A 5,146-nucleotide genomic window follows, 5' to 3' on the forward strand; every position below is an offset into this window, starting at 1 on the left:
GTACCGCACAGTGGGGCCAGAAGTGGGGAGAGGGGACGGACATTTCGGTGATGGATGGGCCTGAAGTCACCAGTCCCTCCCTGCTGACTGTGCCCTGTGCCTTGGGCAGCTGAGGGCATTACAAGAGGTGTAGGAGGAGCAGGATAGGAAGATCAAGGATCTGGACATGAAACTGACGGCCCTGAAGGCCGAGATGGCTGAGTGAGGACAAGGGTTGCCTGGGAGTTGGACCTGGACCCTGGCTGGGGTGTGGCTTACACTGACCCAAGGAGTGAGGTGCATTCAAGGGCAATGGGGCAAATAGAAAGGGCTCTGTGCCAGGAGCCAGCAATCCTGTCATCTATCTGAGCCTCCGTGACACCATCAGCTAGAAGGGGGGCTGTGCCCACTGCCAACCCCACACGAGAACGGTAGGGGAAAGCGCTTTCTCAACACCGGCCTCCATTGGGCAGGAGAAGTCATTCATGAAGAAGCCAAGGTTTGGGGCAAGGAGCCTGAACTGAGGGCTGAGCACTGAGAGGCCCACAGCTTTACTACTACTTCCCTTCTCAGTAGCGTCCCCAGCCCTGCAGCCCCCAGCTGGGCCCATTAAGGAAGAACTTCGCATAAAGGAGGAGCTATGAGAAATAAAACAGTTTGCACAGATGCAGGACAGTATCGTAAGGCCACTGCTCCCAGGTCTCCTCCCTTCCCAGTACAATAGGGCACAGCAACACAACCATCTGGGTCCTTCTCCCCACAGTACAAGGAGGGCTCCTCAGGTCACAATTGGGAAGATGTCCTGGGAGACAGAGCCCTGTGGGAGCATCTGTTGGAGACAGGGGTGAATCTCCATTCTGCCCTGGCCCATGGACACTGAGGCGGGGATCTGGGGACCAACTCTGTTGGTGGCACTGATTCCCATTCCCTGTAGAGCAAAAATAGCATCAACAAGGCCAGCAGGCTAAAGAGAGAGATGGGTGAGTGGGGACAAGAGTGGCTTTGGAGGAAGGCAGGGTCTGGCTGTGCATGTGGCTTAAACTGCCCCAAGGAGTGAGGTGCATTCAAGGGCACTGAGGCAAACAGAAAAGGATCTGTGCCAGGAGCTGGCCATCCTGTCATCTGGCTGAGCCTCCGTGAAACACCTGTCTGAATTCTTAGCTGTGGAAAGAAGCACTGTGAACCTGTGCCCACTGCCAACCCCACATGGGAACCCTAGGAGAAACTGGCTTCAATACTGGCCATCATCTGGGAAGGAGAAATCTTTGGTCATGAAACCAAGGTAGATCTAAAAGCCAGGAACTTGGAGGATAAAACATGGTTGTAGTGCAAGTGCCAACAACTAAGAGGCAGCTGGAGCTTGTTTCTGTGCAGCTCAGTGCCCAGAGAAAGCAAGCTCCAGGCTGTGTCTGAGAAAGCTGGGGGGCAGGAGGAGCGGCTGCACAAGCTGGACCTCAAGGTTGTGTTGTGGGCCAAGAAGGGAGAGAACAACAGCATCCTGCATCCCACGCAGAGCAAGCGTAACACCACAAATGGATCACTCCTGCACAACCGTGAGCTCAAGGAGGATGGCCTCCAAGGACTGGCATGTGGGCATTGCTGGCTGGGGCTCAACATGTTCATCTGCATTACTGCTTCTGTTGTGTGCAGTAGAAAAGCTCTGACAAGAGACAAGCAGGCAAAGCATTCCACAATGGGCTTGGTAAACAGGTACATCCACTGGAGGAGCCTGTCACCCACCTGACAAGGTGAGTCACCACTGCCTGGGCTGCTGGGGATGGGGCTTCAATGGCAGTAGAGGGTCAGGGATCGCGTGAGAACGGTCAGGTGCAGGGTAAGAAATCTGCATTTGAGGGCCAGATCTGTTACAGCTCAGCGGTCGGGTATGGGACAAGCTTATACCAAGCCCTGGGTCGCATCAGCAGCTGTGCCATTAAATACGAGGGGGGATCAGACGCACACTCCTGGTGTTGAACTGACGCCATTTTGTGTCATCTCCTCGGGCCCCGCACAGAGCAAGCATTCAGTAAATGGTAGCTGGTATTGGATTTTGCTCAGCCTCAAGGCAAGCCAGGCCGGTGAGAAGAGCCACTTACGCTCAGGCTCTCTGACAGACCCCAGGGTGTGAGGTCTGGGAGGTGGAGGCTTGGCAGGGAGCTGGGCTCAGGCCGCCCCTGGGGGAGTCTTCCTGGAAGTGGAATCCCCGCTCCTATCTTCCTCTCTGAACAGAGCCAGGATGCTGCCAGGGGGCGCAGGCTCCTCCAGGAGAACAAGGGAGTGTCTGCTCGTGGGGCAGCAGTCGCTAGGCTGAGGGGTCAGGGTAGGGCAGGGCCCCTGAGCCTCTTCCCCATGCAGCTACCTGCACCCTGACCCTGTGTCTCCACCCCTAGGAAGTTTGTCACTGAGCAGCAAAGGGTGATGAACGAGGTGCAGCACACTGCACTGCACCCCAGAAGTGGGGAGAGGGGACGGACACTTGGGGGATGGATGGGCCTGAGGTCAGCAGTCCCCCCCTGATGACTGGGCCCAGTGCCTTCGGCAGCTGAGGGCACTGAACGAGGCCACAGAAGAGCATGGCATGAAAATGGAGGAGCTGGAGCAGGGCTTGATGGAACTCCAACAAGAATGGAGTGACTGAGGACAAGTGTGACCTGGGAGTTGGATCTGAACCCTGGCTGGGGTGTGGCTTACACTGACCCAAGGAGTGAGGTGCATTCAAGGGCACTGGGCCAAACAGAAAGGGCTCTGTGCCAGGAGCCAGCAATCCTGTCATCTATCTGAGCCTCTGGGTCCCCAGAGGAGAGAAGGGTGCTGTGCCCACTGCCAACCCCACACAAGAACGGTAGGGGAAAGCGCTTTTTCAAGACCGGCCTCCACTGGGCAGGAGAAGTCATTCATGAAGAAGCCAAGGTTTGGGGCAAGGAGCCTGAACTGAGGGCTGAGCACTGAGAGGCCCAGAGCTTTACTACTACTTCCCTTCTCAGCAGTGCCCCCAGCCCTGCAGCCCCCAGCTGGGTTCTCGGAGGAAGTTGAGATGAAGATAGAGCTCGAAGAATTGAGGCAGCAGCTGGCCCAGATGCAGGACAGAGTCCCACGGCTGGTGCGTGGCCGATGCTCCAGGTCTCCTCCCCACCAGGTCCTTTAAGGCAGAGCAGCACAGTTCCCCTCTCCCCACAGCACAATGGCGCTCTGCAGGCCTCCACTGTGAAGGTGCCCGTGAGGCAGAATCCTGCTGGAGCCTCTGCTGGGGACAGGGGATGATTCTCCACTCTGCCCGCCCCAGGGTCAGCCAGGTTGGCGACTTGGGCCTGGCTGTCTCGGTGCCATTGATTCCCATTCTCCGCAGAGACAAGAAAACATTCAGATCACCATCGCGCTGCATCTCAGAGCGGCTGGAGAAGAAGGCGCTGGCCGGGAAGCTGGGCCCGCTGCAGGATGAGCTGTGTGAAATCACAGCACTGGTAACTCCAGGCCCCTGGGACTATGCAAGGACAGGCGTGCCACCCACGGCAGGGGAGGGGCTGGGCTAGGACTGATCTCTCACAGCTGGGGGACAGGTGACCCCAGAGTCCTGCCCTGTGCTCCTGAGCACTTCTGTGACTGCTTCCTCTGACAGGTAGTGGTGGGTGGGCCTGAACTCCGCCCGGGTCCTGATGCCACTGTCCCTGCTGGGGGCCACAGAGCCCTGAAAGTAGGAAGATTCAGGATGGGCGGGGAGGCTCCTTGGGTCTCAGAAGCTCTGTGCCTTACATCGCCAAGCCTGGGTGCCCGTCACTTGGAAAGGGTGCTGGCATTGTCCTCCAGACCTGGTGCACGAAACGAGACAATGCGTGTGAGGTACGGGGTGCAGGGGAGTGCTTAGTGCCTGTGGGTCGGCTTCCTCTGATTCTCCACAGCTGTGGTCTGAAGTCCAAGTGCTGGGAAAGGAGGCCCTGGCTTGAAGATGGGTGCAGGAGGTCAGTGAGTCTGCCTGCCCCCAGCACATTTACAGCGGAGGAGGCCCTGCCAAGCTGACCTCTGTTCACGGGCAGCTGGTGATGCAGCCGCGACACACAGAGACTAAAAAGAAGGCCCTGGACAGTCTCTGCAAGGAGCTGCAGGACACACAGGTGATGGAGCTGCTGAGCTGGGCCCTGTGTGGGATGTCCTCGCTGCCTCTGACTTCATGCTTTCCATGCTGCCCACAGGAGGACCTGGAAGCCTCCAGGCTGCAGGAGGAGCAGGCAGCCCCGCTGAGAGTCCTGGCCCTGGCTGGGGCCGGTGAGCGGAGCTGCCCATGGCAGGGTGGGCTGAGGAGCGCCCTGACACTGAGTGGAGCTGGAAGAGACCTCTGCGGTGCAGCTCATTCTCCCCCAGAGGCCGATGGCCCAGAGGGACCTGGCAAGGTGGGTGCTGAGAGGACCTGTGTGTTTTTTGCCTCCCTTGTGTATCTCTCTGGGGACTCTCCTGGCTGGTCCCAATTTTACATGAAGGGGGACATGGAGGAAAGGAATTTGGAGACTCCTGGGTCCAGCACCACCACCGATGATACGGGCTGCTGCAGGCCACGGTGAGGTACGTCCCACTCTGCCTATTCCCCATGTGTCCTCTGCCTCCCACTGTGGTCCCTTTGGACCTCCCCATGCCTTGGTTTCCCCACCACCTCATTTCCATGGACCTCACTCCTTCCCTGGGAAGCCATAGTCAGATACCATCCCCCAGGAATAACAGGTGCCAGTGATCGACTGGAGGCCCCTTCTGGTCCTTGCATGCCCCTCAACTGGAGCACTTCACGCCCATATCTTATGCCACATCTGCAGATGGCATTATTTAATGAAGACCCTGCAACTGCCCAGGGACCTTAGGCAACAGAACGGGCTATGCCAGGGCCTACTCCACCTGGCAGCCCTCACCCAGGACCAACCTCAGAAGGAGGCTCCCATCCCGAGAAGCAGTGGTGACCGCTGGGCCCTGTAGAAGCTGGAGGTGAGTCTGTCCTAAGGCTGGCCAGGGTAGGCAGGGCAGGTGATCACAAAGCCCTGACCCTGTTGTTCTGGCTCTTGCCTCAGGGACAGTTTTGTGGCTGGTGCTACCTTCAACAGAAAAGCCTTGGGAAATTTTTGAAGGAGAAGAGTTTTGGCGCTCTCTCTCTCTCTCTCTCTCTCTCTCTCTCTCCCTCTCCCTCTCT

The 5,146-nt window shown here is 57.9% G+C and overlaps 1 long non-coding RNA gene across 5 annotated transcripts in view; it reads right to left on the reverse strand.

Annotated features, from left to right (window-relative positions):
• Nucleotides 1-1,136: 1,136 nt before the first annotated feature.
• Nucleotides 1,137-5,146, reverse strand: part of LOC117283994 — a 14,775-nt gene continuing 10,765 nt past the window's right edge. For all 5 annotated transcript variants that reach the window (XR_004515034.1, XR_004515035.1, XR_004515032.1 and 2 more), the window contains one exon: nucleotides 1,137-3,785. This is a non-coding gene — a long non-coding RNA (uncharacterized LOC117283994). The remainder of the gene's footprint in view (nucleotides 3,786-5,146) is intronic.

The sequence above is a fragment of the Fukomys damarensis genome, unplaced genomic scaffold (assembly GCF_012274545.1).
Source record: "Fukomys damarensis isolate Sample0158 unplaced genomic scaffold, DMR_v1.0_HiC HiC_scaffold_33, whole genome shotgun sequence".
Lineage (NCBI taxonomy): Eukaryota > Metazoa > Chordata > Mammalia > Rodentia > Bathyergidae > Fukomys > Fukomys damarensis.